The following is a 22,608-nucleotide window of genomic DNA, read 5'->3' as shown; positions in this document are numbered from 1 at the left end:
TTTACTCCCCTTTACTAAAATTTGCATTTGTTCATTCATTTCTTTAATAATATCTATTAATAGAGAGCTTTCTTAAGGGCTAGGTGATACAATGGTATATAAAAACCTGACTTTTAACCTTTAGGGAATTTACAATTTTGAAAAATACACAAGCGTTTCTCAAAATTACTCATGTTGCCCTGAGAAAGCGTGAATCACTTAAAAAAAAAAAAAAGAATTGAGTTTCTGAGTGGATTTTTAAAATTTCCTTGAAGGTACAATTGTCTTAAAAGACAACAAGAAAAAAGTTAAAATCCAAGTATCAAGAGAAGACAGTCTTAAGGAAGTGGGCACAAAGTGTATCTGTAACTTTATGTTAGAAAGGCAATCAAGGAACAGCCAGTTGTCATCTAGGACAGGAACTTCAGCACTAGGAGAGAAAGCGAGAGAGCTGGCCTGTGGTTGGTGTGGATTTCTGAGAAAGGACCCTTGCCTCTGCCTTCTCCTGAGAAAACCACAGATGAGGTGGGCCTCCTTTCTCCCGTTTCATTCTGGGATGAAGGCAAGGGTCAGAGAAAGGCCGAACTGCAAGGAAGCATTACAGTCCTGCCATAGCTATGGTTCAGGGAGGCATCCTAGGTACACGAGCCTGAGGGCAGCCTCATAGAGTGCAGCAGACCAGCAGGACATAGAAAACCAGCTGAGTTCGAAAGCCACCCCTGCCCCCTGCAGCCGAGAGAAAATCAAGTCCTAAACACAGATCAGCAGCTCTCTGGGGTGGAGATTATAATTAAACAGAGGGCACTGATGTGGCAACCAGAGATCATTGCAGGATCAGGAGTTGTAGCTGTCAACGCTAGCACAGCAAGGAACTAGGAGAATAGTACATCTCAGCACAGATCATAGAGAATGGAAAACCATTATGTACCAGGTACCACATCCCCTCTCAAGTCCAGAAACTCATCCCCCTGAGAGAAAGGAAGGAGATGAGGGAGGGAAAGCTCTTGAACTGAAAAAAATAGTATTTATTTGAAAGAGACTGAAAAATATCTGGAAGTGATTTGTGGTAAGATTTAATTGTAACATGAAAGGCAATGGAATCCCAGGAGCTAAATCCTACTGGACAGAAATAAAGGAGATTGCATCTTTGTACACATTTGCACTTTGTAACTATGAAAGTTTGTAATTGCACAATTTATAATTACAACTTGTGAAAGGTACTATAAAGAAAAAGTACAGAGTGTACACAAGTCTACAGTAGGCCTAGTCTGGGGTTTATGAAAAGATTTCCCTGTGGAACTGATATTTGAGATGAGGCTTGAAAGACGTGCAGGCATGAATCTGGTAAGCTAAAAAAGATAAGAGCACTTTAGACGCATGCAACAGCATGTGCAAAGACCCCAGGAGAGTAGGGAGCGCAGTATATCCATAGAAGAGAAAATCAGCCACGCAGCTGCAGAGAACATGGAGACATGCAAGGTGAGACTGGTGTGTGCATTTGGGGGTGGGAGGGGACAAGCAGAAACCAGACCCTATAGGAACCTGTAAGCCACCTAATGCATTGTTGCTTTACATGCTGAGTGTGACAAGAACCCTTTGAAGTATTCCAAGTGGGAGAGTGATGCAATCAGATTTGTCTTACAAATAGTATTTTTCCACAATGTAGGGCATGGAGAAGAGGTGGGCACGAGCAAAGGCAGGAGACAATGTCGGGGCTAGTACAGTGAAAAAGAGATGAGATGATAGAGAAAAGTGGGCATGGAAGTGAAAAGATGTAAATAAATTTGAGACAAAATGTGTTAAAATTTTTTTTAAAAAACTTAGAGAAATGGATTGCAAATGGAAGCAGGGAAAAACAGAAGGCCTCCGTTGGGAGAATGGATGACAACCGTGTGGTGGTATTTCTATAAAACTTAGTGTTAATGTTATCAAAACATTCATCACAAGAAAAAAATGAAAACAGTTAACAGTGATGGAGGTTAACTTGACTTATTGTGGTGCTCACTTCACAATGTGTGTGTGTGTGTGTGTGTGTGTGTGTGTGTGTAATCATTATGTTGTACACCTGACACCAATATAATGGTACAGGGCAATTGTATTTCAATAAAAATAAAGTTTATTAATTTTAAAAAATAACTTTATTCTCTCTCATACATACGGAATTCATACTGAGAAGATCAGAAAATATATCATGGATTATGTTTCACATGACTTCCTAAATATAATAGTTCATAGTTCAAAGATTAAAAAGCAGCTTATCTAAAAAGAGTTTTTATAATTACTAAAGCTAAACTTAATCAATTGTCTTACAGTTAAGCAAGCCATTTAAAAGCTAGTCTTAAGTTTCCAGGTAATTTTTAAGATATAATATGATAATTTCCATTTTATTTTGTTTTTCTGTCCTGTTATATTAACCAAGAGTAGCCCAAACATAGATGCACATGGAAACACCCAAATATGTAGATTCATCCCATACAGAGGCAATTTCATTGCTCTTGTGTTGGGGTTGTTTTTTTTTTTTGCCTTCTCACTGGTTTTAATTACACCTCTTACCCTCTTATTTGTTTACCCACACTTTAAAAATACAAATATGCCCAAAGGGAGTACAGTACTCTGCTTCTTGTCAATGTTCAGGAAAGGGACTATACGCTTTCAAAGTCGGAAAATAGACACATCTGTGGGGTAACAAAGACACACACATCAAAAATTCTATGCTTGTCTAGACATAATAAAACCCATTTTACAGTAGGTATTAAATGCTTCCAATTAAAGTAATTTAAGAAAATGTTTTAAAATCTAAGAATAGGAGCAAAATGTTAATATTCAAAAATCAAAATTCTTACTTTCCCGAGGCTCCACTTTGGTATCCATGGTAACCAGAACACTTATTGGCCTGAATCTGCTAATTGACTATCTATATAGATATATATATATGATATATATCATATATAATCTACTTATATAAGAATATGTATTATATTTAAGAGAAATAATAACAGAGGGAGCAGTTCTTTCTTTAAGTAGTATGCTATCGAACCTATTCCTTCTTCTCTATACTTCCTCTTATATCTCATCTTTCTCACAGTCTCCTAACCAAAAAAGATTGATCTTTTCCAGGTGGCTTTGACATTTCCAGGGAACGCTTCAGTAGACATGATGGACTAGAAAGACAAAGTAAACTGCTTCTCACAAAGGGCGTAGGCCACAGAATTTGACATATTATTATGTCACTTGCCAAAAGTAGATAAATTGCATGACTTCCCTCCCATTAAACAGGGTAGCTACCCTCCCTTTCATCTGAACTAAAGTATTGCTACCCAAAAGCATTTATCTGAAGATAGCATGCACAGAAAGGCAAAGACGACTGCATTAAATAGATCTGTCTGCCTCCGCTCGTGGAGGCTAGTTAAAAATTAGAAATTAATCTTACTAAGAAAAAACTTTCTCCAGCTTGCCACTTCGATTTTTCCTCAATGCCTCAGCGATGTCTCACTGCAACTCCTTTTCACCGTTACACAAAGGCACATTCTGGGAGGTCCTCCTTAACTTTATTTTGTCTTGATATCAAACCATAAAAAAAAAATCAAGCATTTATTTTTCCAGTGATCTATTTAGAAAGTAACCACTGCAGAAAAATGGAAAAAAAGAAAGATTCAAGAGGATTGAGAGAAAAAAAGTGAAATGAAAAGCAAACGAGGTAATATGGTGCAGAATGTTAATTCACCTTGATGATTAGTCACTTCAAATCACTGTCACTGGTGAATTTTATAAGACTGTCTTATATAGTTTTCTTCTACCACAATATTAGAGAATTAGATGCAGCTCTATCATAGGAGGTGATGACTCAGAGATAAGTTTGTTAATATAAAGTTTGATCAGAGGACACTTTTAGAGAGGCACATCTTATTTTTCATTTGAACTCATTTATTTCATCAGTCTCAGCTGGTATTTTATAACCTTCTGATAACAATTCATTTGGGTGTAAAGGAAGTAGCCACCTTGCCTCACAATTTTGCACAAATTTGGACAAGTACTTTATTTTTTACTGTTTAGTTATTTTAACTCCCTGAATTCATTAATGGGAAAAAACTTTATTCCATCTCAATTGTCTATTAAGTTAAGTTAGATTATGGTGTTATAATAAGTAATCCAAAACATCAGTGGCTTAAAATTAATATAGGTTTATTTCTTGCTCGTGCTACATGTTTAGTGTGAGTTAGTAGGTGAACCTCTGTTCATGATAAATTTTCAGGGACACAGGTTGATGGAGGAGGTTCACCATGGTAAGATGCTACCACTACAAGAAGTTTTAGGATTTGCCCAAGCAGGGAAACAGAGGAGCTAGAGAACTGAGCACCAGCATGTAACGGTTTACCCTGGAAGTGATAACTGCACACTTCTGCTCACATTTCAAAGATTTTAAGCCAAGACAGAAAAGTGTGATCTTCCATGTTCCTGGAAGTCAAGGAGATCCGAAGGCGGCTTCAGTGATTCCTAGCCCTTGGTGTTCATGCCCTGTATGCACCTGCCCTGCACCCACCTCCACCCCTGCTCCTTGAGTTTGGGTGGGGCCTGTGTATTGGTTTGCAGGACTATTGTAACAAAGTAGATAGACTGAGTAGCTTTAACAATGAATAAAATTAACATTTTTACAGGTCTAGAGGTTAAAAGTCTGAGATTAAGGTGTTGATCAAAAGTTGATTTCTTCTTAGGCGCCTCTTCTTTTGTTGTGGATGGCTGTCTCCTCTCTCTGTCTTTACATAGTCTCCTCTGTGTGTATCTGTATTCTAATCTATTCTTATAAGGACCTCAATCATATTGGATTAGGGTCCACTCTAATACACTCATTTTACCTTAATTACCTTTTAAAAGTCCGATCTCCAAATGCAGTCACATTCTGACGTACTAGGGGTTCAGGAAGAAGATGTGCATTTGGTAGGGTAGGGGTGGGGAAGGGAGGGTATCAATCAGCCCATGACAACGTGTGACTCACATCAAACTAATAGAATATGGCAAAGGTAAAGGGATTTGGTGGATATAATTAAGGACTCCAAGAAGTTGATTTTGAGCTAATCAAAAGGCAAATTACCCTGAATGGGGCTGAACTAACTAGACCTAAGCCCTTTAAAGAGAGACTGGGTCCTTTGTAAGGAGAGAACCTCTCCCTGTTGGCTCCATGAAGTAAGCAGCCACACTGGAGAAGTCCTTTTGGCAAGAATTTAAGCAGATGGCCTCTAGGACCTGAGCACATCCTCCAGTCAAAAGCAAAACTCTTGGGCCCACAGTCAGAGTTCTGCCAACAAACTAATTAATTGGATTCAATCCCCCCTCCCCCATCCTCCAGATGAGAATACAGCCCAGCCAGAACTTTTGTTATAGCCTTACAACATCCTGAGCAGACGATTCCACTAAATCACATCCAGAATCCTGACCCATGGAAACTGTTAGGTAATAAATATGTGCTGTTAAATAAATGTGTTATCACTAAACCTGATTTAAGTTGTTATTCAGCAATAGAAATTAATGCACAGCTATAGTGACTTCATTACCATTTGAGGTATAGCAATCTGGAAACTTGGAAATGTGATTTTAGACATAAATTCACTCAATCTTAAAGAATGTTAAGAAAAGAGTGTGTGTGTGTGTGTGCACATGCGCGCATGTGTGTGTATGTTTAACAACCTCACTCCTATTTCCTGTGACACCTCTATCATTGTTTTCTCTTTGCCTCATCTTTCTCTCCTTCTGTTCATTAGCTTTTTCGTGTGTGCATGTGTATGTGTTCATCTGTGTGTATTTTAAACCAAGCAGAGACTACCTTCTTAAATAAACTCCATCACTAGATTGTCATGTAGCATTCAATAAGTGACTTGATTTCAATTCTCATTCTCCTTGTTTTTCCATACAGTGGAAGCTGCCAAATGAGGCTAGTTGGGTTTTAGCAAAGGATTAGCTTTTAGAAATTGCATCTTGCTCCCCAACTACAATTTTCAAGAGGCAACAAAATCCAGTATTCAGTGGGTGCTGACAGAGGCTCCAAGGAACTACCTTCTTGCCAAGTTCTCAGACAAATAAAGAAATCATACCACAATTAATGCTATGGGGAAGTACGAACCTGGAGAGTTTATATTATTTCTAGTTTTAACAAAAGCATTTTGGATTTTTTCAAACCTCTGCCTGGTATAATATGTGACCAAACATGGCCTTTAAAAAAATAGTCATTCATTTATGTAATAAACAATTTTGAATGCTTACTATGTGTGATGCTGTGTGCTGAGGAAAATTGGGGAGGGGGATACTATGAAAGAAAGGAGGAAATAATTAAGGCTAGAGAGGAAATCAGGAAGGTTTAACAAAGGAGGACCCACGAATTTATCTTTAAAAGATGAACAGAAATTCATCTTTTGAAGCTTAAGCAGAAAAAGTGAATGGGAAAGAAGGAAAAAGGATTCAGTGCAGAGAACACGACAGGAACAAAAAAATCCAATGTGCGTAAATGACTCATTTATTCTGAGATTGGTTATAATTTGATATGTTGGCTAAATTGTCTGGAAGAAACCAGTTCAGATTTTTTTCATAGATGTGTTATATTTTGACTGTACAATGATTATTAAAATTTTGAATTAGCCGGCCACATTGAAAAGGGCTTAGAATAATGCCTAGGTTATAATACATGCTATACACATGATTGCTATTAATATTGAAAAATCAAAATATTTCTGATGCAACTCGAGATGTCCAGCTTTTTCTGAAAAATTAGAAGTATGCAACCATTGAAGCAATCTACCAGAGAAGGTCTTTCAGAGAGAGCATGCTGCCTGACAATAGCTGAGCTTTGGATGCACCTTCTTAGGTCTTGCTCTAAGGCATGTCAAATATTTACACTACTCATTTGATCCCAGTACCCATTTGAGTTTTCAAACACTAGTCAGGCAGTCATGTTCAAGGTCTGTTGTTGACAAGAGTATGTTCCTGTAAGTCACCGTGAGGAGTTTAAACTTTTTAATAAAGACAATTGAGAGTCATAGGAAGATTTTAAGCCAAGAAATGGCATAATTGTATCTATATTACAGCAGGTTGAACCACATAAAATTGTCTTTTTCTTTTTTTGCTTATCAAAAATGGTCAAATATCAGCAATTTCCTTCAGTTCAACCTAATAGAAAGATCATTCCCATTACATGTGGTAAATGGAATGGAGAAAGGAGAAACTGAAGGCAGAGAATTCAGGTAGGGAGAAATTATAATCATATTAGTATTAAATGCTGCAGGCCTAGAATAGGATAATGGCAGTGGAAATGAAGTATTGTAAATGAGCTGAGATTACTATGAGTCAGTGAGACCTATGCTTTTTGATTATCTATTTCATACCTTCAGAAGGACAAGTCAGAATAAACTGGGATATTTTTAGAAAGTAAATTACATTCATTTACCTTTCCTCCATGAGATGCATGTTTTAAGAAGGCTTGCTCTACTTATAATTGAGAATTACTCTTATTAGAAGCCATTGTTCCTTATGAAAATGATTGCATCCTTTAAATGTGGTGGCAGATAGAAATGCTGAGAACTAGAGCCACTTCAGGGATGAGTTAAATAGGGAGCTCAGTGAGGAGACACAAAGAAACTGATTGTTGTGGACTTTCAGTTTTAGTCACTGGACGAATGACAATGCCTTTAATTGAGATAGTCCAAAAGGTTTATGACTGAGTTACAGACCCATTTGATAACCTGAAAAAAACTATGTACTTTAACCCTAAAAATAAGCTCAAGTATACAATTTTGCAAATTACTTCCAAAAGTCGACAGAACCTTTTAATTTGCCCATGAACTCCTTAGGAGATAGGAATGCCTAGGGTTCTAGGAAAAAGAAGCCCAGTAGAATATGGGCTCTATTGTCTCTGGATCAGGAAAATCATCATGATCCAAGTTCTTTTTTAAGGAGCTGAATTACTCTCTTGAATATTCATCATGAATATTCATTTGCATGATGTTGAAATGATGAATACCAAATTGGGGAAAAAACAGGGAAAAGACCGGAAAGGGAAGGGTATCCTTAGAAAGCACACTCTCACCTACCAATCAGACTACTTCTCATTAGGATGTCCCCCCTCTTTGGTTTGCATAGAAACTCTGATCTCCAGGAAAACAGTGTGGTGGGATTTCTGGCTCACGTGCATTCTTAAATAGGCACCAAATATGCTGGCTTTCTCTAGAGAGGATGATAAAAAGGATGCTAAGTGCTGACTGTTTACTTCAAAGTCCAGTTGTAGCTGCTGTCTCTCATATGTCCCTTACCTCTGTTTTGTTTTCTTTTGTTTACAAGCAGAGACAAAACCATGCCTAGCAAAACTGTACTATTGGCCCTTGGAAGCCTCTGAGTTGAAAGTGAGTAAGTATTACACATTTATCATCAATTTTTTAACATAGAAAAAAAATCTTTCTATTTCTTACTCTCTCCCATCTGCTACACTATCTACTGTAATGATACCATGTTACATTGGGCAGCTTCCTCTTTACCTGGAATATAAGGCCTATCTACTGCATCTCATAATATCTGAGAGTAGTCAACATCTAGAATGGAAGACAAGTTCTGTCTACTTCTTTGTACAATAGTTAGTGAATGGCACAAATAACATCAGTAAAACAAATTATTTTAAAAACTGCCTTCAAATGAAACTTTTCTTAAAGAAGTCCACATACTTATGAGCCATTAGCTCCTGTTACAGGATTACTTACCTGGGTTAGTCAAGCATTTATTCACTCTCCATCACTCATCTCAGTTTTCTCATCTGAAGGAGAAAACTGATAATAACATCTACCTTGAAAGGTTGTAAGGCTTGAATGAGTTAATAAGTAAAAAGTATTTAGAACATAGTTCTTTACATATAGTAAACACTCAATAAAAGTTGACTATATTGTTACAATCATTACTACTTTAAGCAGTTTCTTTAATTAACAGATGAGGATTTGATACAGAGAGAAATAAAGTGATTTATTCAAGGTGTTCCAGAAATTCAATAGCAGAGTCAAGACTAGGACCTAGTGAAGAAGCCCCGAGAATGGTGAGGAACAAGGACACAGGATTTAAAGTTCCAATGAGTATAGAGTATAGTTGGGGTTTACAGAAGGCAGTGAGCCACTGAGCTAAAAGGTGGTGGTGCTTTGACAGTAATACAGGGGGTGCAATTTTTGTTAATGACAAGGTGTAGGGTATGACCATATTAGTATATAAGGTAAGGTAGGATAAAATCATTACAGGAGAAGACTTCTAAGGATTGAAAAGCACAGTGCTGTGTTGGAACAATCATCACTATATTTATTGAAATCAGAAGAATTAATATAGGGTTAGAGTTGGAGAATGACAAAGAGCCAGGGCTAAAAATCTTTGAAAAATGAGAGGAAGGGACCCAGGGGGTGGTGCAGTGACTATAACAAAGTGGAATGGTGGGTGGTATCACCTGATGACATGAGAATCAAAGCTGGTGCTTTTATGGAGGCGAAAGGGAGAATAGTGTGCAAAATAAAGATGCCTTCTGCCCAGATTCCAGGGCCTACAGTGGGAAAGGTTGGAAAGGGTTGGGTGATAAAAGAGCCCGTGATTGAGGGGAACATTGGGGAAGCATCTGAAGAGAGTCAGCTTTCATTAGATCAAGAATAGATAGGGGCGGCTCACAAAATGAGTTGACCTTAATGGTTTGTATCAATGTTGAGTTCCAAGGGGGAACGGAGAGAGTTTCAGGAGTCAGAGAGGTTTATGAAATGGAGGTTCAAAAATGAGCCAGGAAAATCACTGGGGATTAGAGTCCAGGGTATGTAATATGACTGTGGTTTTCTTGGGATGACTGACTTGATTTGGATAAGGAGCACGCAGAGATTTGTCGTAATGGTCCCAAGGCAGATAATGATGGAGAAGTTATGAATATATAGGTAGGAAAGGATGGGGTAGGGAAGATGTCTCCCAGAGCAAGGAGAGTTCTGGGCCTCCCCTTTATTACTTCTGATGAAGCTGAGGTATTCTCCAGAAGGGTGGTCTTATTTCAAATGCAGGAACTTTCTTCTTTCCTGCATTCTGTACAGTGATATTCCTATGCCAAAAACAGGTTAAATCATTCTTGACGTTTAGGATAACTATCTTAAAAATAATAATCTGTATCACAATTTTGGGATCATCCTCAATAGTGGTCAATCCTCATCCTCTGATAATTTTAGAAATGTGTAGAAGGCCTTTCAGAGTAACTGCACTGTTATTATTTGTTTGCATGTCTGTCTCCACATTTGACTGTAATATATCTGCATTCTAATATCATATCATAGTTACCTTTGTACCCCCAAGTAACCTAACAGAACTTTTTTTGTTGTAGTGTTGATGCTGAATATTTTAATATCTAAAAAGCTTAGTTCATATCTATTTAATTACATGTTCTATCTTAAAAAGTACTCATGTTTTAATGCTTTCTAATAAGATAAACTCTTCACAACGCAAGGCAATGAATATTCAATTAAAATTTATATATACTGAAATCATGGTTGTGAATAAAACATTGTTTCTGTCCTTGAGAAGGTAACTTTGCAATGAGAAAGTTGAAATTTTGAACCAAATTATCAACCCAATCAATTATGATTTTGGAATTGTTTAATAGGTTAATTGATCATGAAAAGCCCAGCATCCCTCATCTCCAATCTTTAAGGAAGGACTTGATTTCTGAACACCCAATCATTGAGGGTTATGACCTCTAGCAAGTCATCAGCAACCATCTTCATCTGCAGCTGTATCCCAGTAGCATGGTTAACGGATGTTGTGCCAGTAGCTAAATTATAATACTGATGATGATATAATAACCTCTTATATTTAAATATTTCATATATAACTTCAAACAGGAAAGGAAAAGGGAGGCTAGGTTTCTCCTTGTAATATACATGCTATTTATGGATTGTATTATACATAAAAATACATATGCTCTAACAACATCCTCAGTAATTTTCTGAGGCCTACTGAGAAGTAAGTGCTTTGAGAACTTGACAGAGGGAGAAGAACAGAGTTTGGCAAGAGAAGTTAACAGAAGTCACACCTTGTCAGTGGGAGTCAAAATAATACAATTTACATGATTCCAGGAAACAGGGTTTCTAAGCGGCCACCAATAACACTACATTTATTAATCAGCTTACCAACCCCCCAGTGAACTATCAGTTTATAGATGAAAGAGAACACTGCCTCAAAGTAACTTAAATTGCTGTGTGGGCAGGGTGATAAATGATCACCACAGATTGCTGCCCCTACGCCTATTAATGGGACTTTATAAAATGCAGTTCCACATAGAAACATGCCTTATTTTTTTAAAAAATTCTCAGCCATGAGGAGATTTCAGTACTCATGCAAAACATATTCTACGTGCCTCCTCTATCTTGCCTATCTGTTGGGAAGAATTTGAGGCAAAATTGATCAGCTTACCAAGAGGCACAAGTGTCAGGGAAGAGGACAGCAAGAGGCAAGGATCTGAAAATCTCATTTTTGCGACATTCAGTTGAAGGAATTGGGCATGATCAGAGAAGTGGAGTTTGAATGCCCATTGAAACAGTTCTTTCTGGCTAAGCCTAGTTCTATTTAAGGGTGCTAGAATGGTTGTCCTTCATTCAAACCAGTTTATTCAAGCAGATAGTATGTGGCAGGCAACTCATAGGGTGCCTAGGATAGAAGGGTGAATGAGATGGAAGTAGTATCATGCCTTGTAGATCATCCAGTCTCATTGTAAGACAAAGAATGAAAATATGTTACACTGAATGATCCCATAAGAGAAACATAAGTTTTATAAGACCTCTCAGGAGCTGCTAACTTAGAAGTGACAGTCACAGAAGTCTCCTAAAAGAGAAAGTTGAACCTGGAACCAGCAGGATATGTAAGCCTTAGTATTATTAAGAGATGGTGGAGGGAAGGACATAGAAGGAGAAATTATTTCAGGGATAGGAAACTGCATATGCAAAGGCCAAGAAGCGGGAAAGCATGGTGCATTCTAAGACTGAAAGAATTTTAGTATAAGTGGGTCAGGTATTGCCTGTGATTCTAGGGGGAAGAAAGAGGTAGTGGCCAGAATTGAAGCTGTCGAGATAAGCAAGGCCCATATATGAAGAGCCTAGTACACCATATTAATAAATTAGGACACTTTCAGAGGGAGACACTAAAGGATTTTAGCAGAAGGCTGAAATCCTTGGAAGGTAGTATTGTACATAGTACCCATAAACCCTGTTTTGCCCATAAACCCAGCTACCTGACCTCTAGGGTTCAACTCAAACCTCTGACAGTTAGTAGCTGTGTGTCCTATGACTAGTTATTTAACTTCTGTCACAGTAATCACTATATAACCCTCATTTAAAAAAATGGGTAGCATGTTTTATTATTATTTGGGTCAAAACCAATGGGCTTAATTCCTTTTTTACTTATTGAGTGCTAACCATTGGTTAATTCCAAGAACTTAATGACAGGTGAAAACATGCTTCCAGTTTTTTGCATGCAGGATAGTTCCCTGCCTTGACTTACACCACTTTCTTAATAAACCAATAGATAAGATCTTATAAACATTTCCCAGTAGAGCTCTCTGAATCAGGTATCTTTGATAAGGTACCATTTTAACATGAGGAAAAACCAGGGTTTCCAAGACAGGAGAGGAAGGAGGTAGTGTCTAGAGATGAAGCTGTCATAAAAGCTGCCTTTATTTCTTGCCAAAAGAATAAAACCTGAAAGCTATCAAGCCTCTACATCGAACTGCCTATTTACAGGAAACACAGAGAACAAAGTAATATTTTAAAGGCCATCATCACAATCCAACCATCAAAATCTAGAATGTGGGAAAGTCTACAAAATTAGTGATTCCATTTTCATCACTGGATAAATTTGTAAGAAAGAAAAAGGAAGGGAGATCGATAGATTAAAATAATTTTAGGAGATATAACAATGAATTCAATGCACCTTTTCTTTTGGATTCTGACTTGAACGAACAAACCAACTGCTGAAAAAATTTTTTTTGAATGCTGAAAACTTATTTGATGATATTAAGAAATCATCATTCCAAGAACTGTGAGAATTGGATTATTGTTATATTTTCAGACTTCTTTTATATTTTAGAGATACTTCTGGTTGCTTATGAATCAAATGATACATGGATTGTCTTCAAAATATCTAGTGGTGGGAAGGGATTATAGATTCACAAGATTGACCGTAAGTTAATAATTCTTAAACTAGTGTAATGGGTATGTGGGGGGGCGGGGGTTCTTACTCCATTCTCTTCATTTTTGTTTACATTTGACATTTTCTAAAATAAAAAGCTAAAACATTCCCAAAATATAAAGTTGCCAGAAAAAATAGTTGGAAACTCATTCACTGGAGACTCCTAGGGAACTCTGCAAACCCGAGGGGATTATTAAGCCTTTTGTAATAATAAATGATAGTGGAGGAATTTCAGGAGTCTAAACAGGTGGGAATGAATTGGGCAAGGCAAGAACAGCACCACCATCACTTGGAGTTTGTCAGAAATGCCCACTCCAGGCCCTCTGCATCCGAATCTGCATTTTAACAACCTCCCCTGTGACTTACGTGAACATTAAACTTTGGGGCTCAGTGGGCTACAGGTCAGGGAGAATTCCATAGCATTACCCACAGTGGGTGGGTAAAAGTGGAGAAGAGAAGCTGTAATATACAAAACTGCAATTTTCATAACATGCTATTTCATTTATCCATTCAACATATAGTTATTGAGCACATGCCATGTATAGAAAACTGTTTTATGGGCTGAGAATACTGCAGAAAATAAAATAAACAAAAATCTCTAATCTCACAGAATTTACTCTAATAGTAACTAGCTAATTCAAACTGAGTGCTGAATAGGTATTAAAAACTGTTCTTATCCCTTTATATACAGTACACAAGAAAAAAAAAGTTAGTGGCAGAAAAAAATGTTTAAAAATCATCAGGTTAAAACATGATCTTAAACATTGAACACGTTAACCTAACTTGACAAGCAGAGCTGATGATCATTTCTAGTCGATCACACATTGTTCCTCTTCCGTTAAGTTTGGCACAATTGCCCGGGACATCTTGACTTCCGCATGTTACACTCAAGATGTTCTATTCATTTCTGTTCCCCTAATCCCTAGAATCCTCACAAGACCCAGCTTCACATGGAGCCACACAGAAATGGAAGGGACAGGGCAGACGTAGTTTGAAAATCTACTCTGTGCTAGGTACTTTATAAAAAGCACTCATTCAAACTCTCAAAACAATGCCACAAAATAGGTATCTTTAATTTTACTGAAAAAATTACAACTCAGGCTAATTAATTTGTTCAAATCACAAAGCTTCCAAGAGTTAGGCTTCTCTAAACTCCAAGTTCCACGCTTTTAACTTGATATGTTTCAGGATCACCTAAAGAGCTTGTTAAAACACAGACTCCCAGGCCTTAGGCCCCTCCCCAGGGTTTCTGATTCTGTAGGTCTGGGGCCTGAAAGTTTGCACTTTAATAAGACTTGCTGGGATGGTGACACTACCATTCACACTTTGAGGACACCTGGTTTACCATACATTTGACCTTCTTCACAGAGTAAGTCTGCTCCCTCTGCCATGGCCCACTGAATATTTTAAGGTAGCTATTTTATTGGTTAGCATAACACAACAGTTATAACAAATATGCTACAAAATGCAGAATGGCTTAAAGAGCAGAGGGGTTTATTTCATACTCATGTGATGGTCTAAGGCAGGTGTCCCTGTCATCAAGACAGGTACAGACCTTTTGAGTGGACATTCAGGGACCCAGGCCAAAGAAGCCTCTGAAATCTTTAAAAAAAAAAATGTGGCTTCCACATCTCCTTCTGGCCGTCAAGAATGGAGAAAAGATATGGAGAACCATGAGTAGGAATTCTGCATGGGTCAGGTTTGGAAGAGCACAGGGAACGCTTTGTTTTTGCTAAGACACACAGCGCTATGGCCACAGCTAGCTACATGGGAAGTAACATATACTTCAGTCTTGTGCCCAAGAAGAGAAAATGGGTTTTAGAGAGTATCTTTCAGTCTCTGCCACCACAACCCTGTTCATTTCCCTCTCCCCGCTGGTCTTCTTGTCTGCAGTTAAAAATTTTAAATTTCTCAGGCAACAAATATTTATTAGTGTGTACATGCCATGCACTGTCCTGGACCCTGGGGATTCCTACAGCAATAAATGTAGTCTGATTTCCTGAAGTTTATATTAAATAAACAATTACAAGTATTACGAGAGCAGTGAAGAAGCAGTATAGGTTGTAATGGTATCCTAACGTAGTCGGCCAAGGGTGGAGGTAGGTGTGCAAGGGTGTGAAGAAGGCTTCCCCGAAGAAAAGTTGTTTAAGGACATTCCTGGAGGCACTTGCTCAGCAAAGATCAGAGTGGGAGGAGGTGGCCAGGAAAACATTCTGGTCCAAGTTGATGAAACAGTATGTGGAAAGCTCCATAGAGAAAAAAAGCATGAAACATTCGAGGAACTAGAAAAACAAAAAAGGGGCCAATGTGGCTGGCACAGGGAGGGTGATAAAGAAGATGGCTCGAAACGGGGCTGCGGTGACAGGCAGGACTATGTAGACAGTGCTAAAGCTGATTGATTTTTAATCCGAGAAACATTTACTCAGTAAATACCTCTCATGGTTGGTTGTAGTTAGGAGCCGCAAATATTAAAGTATAGGCCAAAAATATGGTCCATACCCCATGGAGCTTGCTGAATGGGTGAGACTTCTAACAAATAATTACCTATAAAAGTAAGTAGTATAATTTATTTTAATGGTCATATAAGAAAAGAATACAATGTTATGAGAACATTTTAATGGGAGCTAATACAGTCTGAAGCTTGAAAAAAATGCTGCCTTGAGTAGAGCGTCCCAAGCTAAGAAATAAGAATGATTATATTTATGACAGCAAAGATATTCTTGTCCCTATTTTCCACATGAGGGAAAAAAACAAAGACTTTACTATTACCTGGCTAATTTGTGGCAGAACAGAGATTTGACCCAAGGTGTCTGACTCTAGTTCCTATGGTCTTTTCATTATACCAGGTCTATAAAAGTTCTATGAAAGAAAAAAATAATAAAATGCAGGCCCTGTTCTAAAGAGCTCACAAGATCATAAAAATAATATACATAAAGCAAGCCAAAAAAAGGTCTAAAGTTATTTTTCAATTTTTTTGTGATTGCAGACTGAAATAGTCAAGTCAAGTTTGGCTGTTGGAGAAGTTAGAACTTGAACAGTGCCTCGGTGGACCCAGAAAGAATAAGAGAAATGAATGTATTCTGGGAGCAGGAATGCCATTGAGAGGATGTGTAGGTATAATTCTTCAACCAGCTACTAATCCATTAAATGTTACTTTTATTCAGTTAGCATTTCTCCATCTGGTCCATCAGCCTATCATGAGAATCTGTCAAATGCCTTGCTGAAGTGCAGATAAATGTCAGCACAGATTTCACATTTTCCTTTAAGTGAACTTGCTTCACTGGACTTCCAGTGTTTGGGAACTTCATGGAGAACAAGGAAAGTCAACCATTCAGGTTAAGCTATTGAACAAACAAAGATGTGCTCCTCCAAGGCTGACTGCTTGTCAAAAGTGCTGTTAAAATGCTGCCTTGTCACAACTAGACAAGTGTGGTCTAGCACAGAAGGCACATATGGCTAAATTCAGTGGCACCTTGGATCCCCGTACAAGCTCTGTCACTGCCAGCCAAGTCATTCACTGGACTCTATGTTACTCAGCAACAGAGACAGGCTGAGGAGATCAGTCAGTACATTTCATTTATTCAATCAGCCAATATTTACCAGTTACCTATTCATAGTCAACTACAGGTTGTGAGGCTACAGAGCAGAATAAGTCGAGAGCTTCCCTCTGGGGAGTCTCCTATTCTAGCAAGGAGAGCAGACACAAAACAGACATGTATGATACAATGGAAAATGCTAAATCTAGGCATGGAGAACATTGTTAATCCTGCATAGGAGATTCAGAAAAGCTTCCACATGGGAGATACCATTTGACAAAGCTTTTATCAAGGACTATGAGTTCAAGAATGCCTGGAGGGCACAGAGGGTTGTGAGAACATTCCAGGCAGAGTAAGCAATAAGGTATGGAAGCCTGCAAGGGGCTTGTCACCTTCGAGGGAAGGTGAGTTAATTGGTGTAGCTGGAGTGGGTTGGAGAAGGTGGGTGGTAAGACTGTCAGGAGATGTGGTTAGAGAGGAAGACTGTGCTGATACTATGTTAAATACCATGTCAAAGTGTGTGTATTATATCCTGAAAGCAATAGAGAAACAATGATTTTTTTAAGGCAGATATTATATATTAAGGTCATATTAACTTTGAAAATAAGATTCTCCTATGTTTGAGATAATATAATCAATAGCTCATCAAGCTGGTATAGAACAACACACACACTTGACTGTTCTTCCACTTATTAGCTATATCACCTTGGGTAATTAACATCTTCTGCAAGGTTTTTTATATATAAAATGGGTATACCCTCATGTATGCATTGATTTCAGTATGAATTCAGTAAATATTAGATCTAGTAATGGTTTTCTAAGTCTAAACCTATCATTCTAAGGATTCATGGGCAATTACTTACTTCTTATTATTAATAACAATAAAATCAATAATAATAAACGTTATATTCATTGAGTGCTTACCATATACCTGATACCATTTACTTTATAAGTATTTCAATTCTTGTGATATTTCTAAGGGATAGATATTGTAATCGTCATTTTATAAATGAGGAAATGAGGTTTAGAAATCCTAAATACTGTGGCTCAAGCAACAGAGCAGTAGCTAGTGAGGTCTGGAATAAAAACAAACATTTGTGACATTCCCCCACATTGTTCCTTGGCTTAAATAAGTGACATACTACCATCCTCCTGCAATCATCTAAGCCAAAGATATTTTTGAAGCCATGGTTTAATAAGATGACAGGAATACTGTGCCATGGGGGCTAAGGCAAATGCTACCCTTCCATGTTGACTTGCTGTCCCACAAACCAGTAAAGAGGCAAAGATTCTTTACCGTAGAAGCCCTTTACCGTGAGCACACCTTACCCTTTCTTCTGTTTTTTCTTACCATCCATTTAGTGGGGCATTGATCTACCTCCTATTGGATTTTTTTCTCTTTAATGCAGCAAGCACACAGCAAAGATCTGGCACTTGGACTACACTGTCATTTGGGTGAATTATCTCACTCCTATTGGAACCTGACCTTCAGGCATGCATGAGAAAGCCTGTTCATGCTCAGGGTGAGGGTCAGGAAAGAGATGATCCTGGGGAAGCCCATAACAGGGCCTTATGACTATATACCCTGTATCTTGAGGATTATGAGCACTTGACTACCTAATGAAAATATTTGTTTACTATCTGGCAATTATTTCTACTGTCAAGACCTTTTAATGAGAATTCCCATAAAGAAAAAAAGTGAGTGGCAGGAGTAAGGCATGAAAATCCACTCTCTACCCATGAAAATTAGTGTCAAGGAGATGGACTGAGAACTCAAACTTCTGTCTTCCAGGTAGTGCTGACTTGTCGAGTGTTGCACAGCAGCGATGGGCACCCTGAGTGTGGCGATTAAGGGCAATGGGCTGGAATCAGACAGAGATCACTTTGACTGATTATTTATTTATTAGCAGCATAATCTGAGGCTCACTTTTTAACTTTTTATTGTTTCAGTTTCCTCATTTGTAAAATGGAAGAAATTTAATTTGCATTAAATAAATAAATAAATTTTAATTTTCAGGGGTGTAAAAATTAAGTGAAATAAGTTACATAAAGTGCCTAGAATAGTGTCTGACATCTAGAAGTTACCCGATAAAAAGGAGACATGTTATCCTAATTATTAAATAATAATTAGACATCTTCTCTGATTGCACTGATCAGACTTGACCAAAGAGTAGGCAAGTCTCCATTTTGCAAGCTGACATGAAGACACAACTTAATGGTTTGAAAGCATTATTTATGAAAGAAAAATATAACATGAGTTAGCCATTTTTTTCCTTTTGAATTATTCATAAAGTGTTTGGTAATAGGAATTCACATCGGGCAGAATAAAAGCTACGAGTTGATGTTTGCTGTGCCATGCTTTAAAAAATTTAATAGCTTCAGAAAACATTATTTCACAAGTTATGTTTTTGCCTAATGATTTAATCACTAAGGATACATGTTAACAATCACTCTAAATAAGCTCTTGAAAAAAAATACATATACTGCCTCTCACCACCCACCCAACAATCTGTAACTTGACTTTTTGAAATTAAATGGTCATTTTCTAAAAAGCCAAAAATTAATCTTGTAGCAAAGACCTAGGAAACATGGAAAAGAAAAAAAAAAAGCCTTATTTAATGAACTGAAAACAGGCATCATATACAGATAAGATACTCCTTCCAAGATGCCCATGATAACCTCCTTAGGAGAAAATACTGTCAGGGAACAAGTGAACAGACTTATGTCAAATTTGGCTTGAATCTATCCATCATTACCCCTATTATACAAAATGTAATTAAGCCTAGAAATTAAATGTCTTGCGTAAGGTCATGCAACTAAAATGTTGAAGAGGAAATTCTAAACAAAGTCTTAACTACACTCTATTATATGCTACTGCTTTTATCAGGCCTGCAAAGGGACTGCATTTAACAGCATGTCTCATGTAATTGGTGAAGGGGTTTAAACAGGAATAACCCTCCCTATCAATTTACAATTCCCATAAATTGCATCATACTTTTAGAGAATTGTCCAGATTCCAAAACTCCTTAAGAAGGGAATTGTGGCAGAAACTATTAACTGGCCACTTGATGATACTTACCATGAATACAACAAATTTGTTCAGAGATAGGTGGCAAGTCCTCAATAGCAGGTGCGTTCCCACTGATATTTCAGGGCCCCTCATTTGCATGGTTATTTCTAAGGCCTGTAGTGGGGCCCTGGCAGGTTGGTATTTGGAATTTTGTGTTCCTTCCTTTAAAGAACCTTTTGGCTTTCTGACAGCTGGAGCCATCTCTGTGCTAATGGAAGGTGGGCCTTTGCCTACATTCAAAAAATGAATCCCGATGGGTAAAGCCAGCCAAAGAAATTGTAGTTTTCTTCACCAGTGGCTTAGCCTGGAGAAAGTCTGCTGGAACCTTCTAGAAATAACACTGGTCCAGGATAAGATCAAGATCCACATAATGAAAAGCGTTTTCAGCACAGTTCACCTCTGCACCTGTTCCTCTTTTGTTTTAGACCTTAGATATGACCACAATTTTGTGTGTGGTCTACTTACCAGTTGATAGATCTTTGGGTGTTTTCCAATTTATGGCTATTATGAATAGAGCTGCTATAAAAAAGTCTGTGTGTGTGCTACATCTTCATTTCTCTTGGGTAAATACTTGAGAGTAGAATTAATGGGTCCTCTGGTAAGTTTATGTTTAAGTGTATAAGAAATTACCAAACTTTGTCCAAAGTGGATGTACAATTTTTGCATTACCAGCAGCAACGTATGAGAGTTCCAGATGCTCCATATTTTTGTCATTACTTAATTTTCTCCATTTTTTTTCATTTTGTACATTCTAGAGTGATAGTGGTAAAACTCATCATTGTTTTAATTAGCATTTCTCTAATAACTAATAATGTTAAGCATTTTTCTTGTGTTTGTTTGCCACCCCTGTTTCTCCCTGTATAAAGTATCTTAATATTCAGGTATTATTGTTTGTATTGAGTTGTATAAGTTGTTTATATAATGTGATTACAAATCTTTTATCAGATATTTGTTATGCAAATATTTTCTCTCAGAATGTGGTTTACCTTTTCAGATTCTTAACAGTATCTTTTGAAAGTCAAAGTTTTTAATTTTAAAGAATTCCAATACAACATTGTTGAAAATATCTTATGCCTTTAGCATCCTAAGAAATATTTGCCCAACACAAAGATAAAAACTCTCCTAGTTTCTTCTAGAAGTTTTATATTTATATCTCTAATCCATTTCAAGTTAATTTTTATATATAATATGAAGAAATGGTTGAGGTTTATTGGTTTACATCCAAGTGTACTGGCATCATTTGTTTAGCCTTTTCAAGAAATCTATGAATTACCTCTGTATCTTTGTCAAAAGTGATTGCCAGAGGGAAGGGGGAAGGTGGGTAGGTGGAGGTAGAAGAGGGTAAAGTGAGTATAAATGATGATAAAGGGAGACTTGACTTGGGGTAATAAACACACAATACAATGATGTATTGTAGAATTGTATACCTGAAACCTATATAATTTTATTAACCAATGGTTACTCCAATACATTCCATTAAATTGAGCTTATACATTTTCTCTATTTCTCGATTCCATTCTGTGCCACTGACCTATATGGCTATCATGTATAATAACACTACAATGTCTTGTTTGCTGTACCTTTATAAAAAATTTGAGATCAAAAGCTAATATATGATCTCCAACTTTGTTTTCCTTTTTCAAAGTAGTTTTGGCAAGTGTAGAACTTCCCTTTATATTTGCATATGAATTGTAGACTTGTCAATTTTCATGAAAAAATCCTTCTTAGATTTTGATTGTGACTGCATTGAATCTACAGATGAATTAAGACAGAATTTACATCTTACAAATATCATGCCTTCTAATCCATGAACATGATATACCCCTGCATTTATTTAGGTCACCTTGAATTTCTCTCAACAATGTTTCATGGTTTTCAGTGTGGAGGTCTTATATGTATGTCACTAATTTTACCCCAAGCATGTATTATTTAATCTACAATAAATTGTATTTTTATTCAAATTTTCAAATGGTTTCTATTAGTATATAAGCATACAATTGCTCTTTGTTGATCCCATATCCTGTGAATGTGCTAAATATAGTAACTAGTCCTAATAGCATTTTTGTAGATTCTTCCAGATTTTCAGCAAAGATCACCATTATCATCTGTGAATAAAGAGAGTTTTATTTCTTGTTTTCCATTCTGGATGCCTTTTATTTCTTGTATTGACTTAATGCACTGGCTAAAACCACCATTAAGGTTAAAATACAAGTGGTGAAAGAGGATATCCTTGCCTCATAGGAGAAAGAGTTGGGTCTTCCATCATATTGGCTATAGGCTTTTCATAGATTTCTGTTTTATAGGTAAAAAAAAAAAGTATTCTTCTATACCTAGTTTTGAGGTGTTTTCTATTTTTTTAAAATCATGGCTTTTGAATCTTCTCAAAGCTTTTCTTGCATTTTTAGGATAATCCAATGGATTTTATTTTTTCTGCCTATTAATATATTCTCTTGCAATGACTGATTTTTGAATGCTAAATGAACCGTGAATTATTGGGAGAAATTTCATTTGGTCAGAAAGTATTATCCTTTGAATACAGTGGTGAATTAATTATATTTACTAAAATTTTGTTAAAGTTTGTCACCTACACTCATTAGAGTTATATCTTGTTACTATTTTAACATCTTTGGTTTTAGTATCAATTATAATGCAGGCCTCATAGAACAAGGTGAGATTTATTCCTCTTTTCTATTTTTGCAAGTTTGTATACTTTATACTTTTATATTTTTTACTAAATGGTTGAAAGAATTTACCAGCAAATCAAGCTGAGTCTACAGTTTTTACAACCAAAAATTTAATTCCTTT

Source organism: Pteronotus mesoamericanus, unplaced genomic scaffold (genome assembly GCF_021234165.1).
Source record: "Pteronotus mesoamericanus isolate MK-2021 breed Mesoamerican mustached bat unplaced genomic scaffold, CSHL_Meso_final contig_105, whole genome shotgun sequence".
Taxonomy (NCBI): domain Eukaryota; kingdom Metazoa; phylum Chordata; class Mammalia; order Chiroptera; family Mormoopidae; genus Pteronotus; species Pteronotus mesoamericanus.
This window is presented reverse-complemented; position numbering follows the sequence as displayed.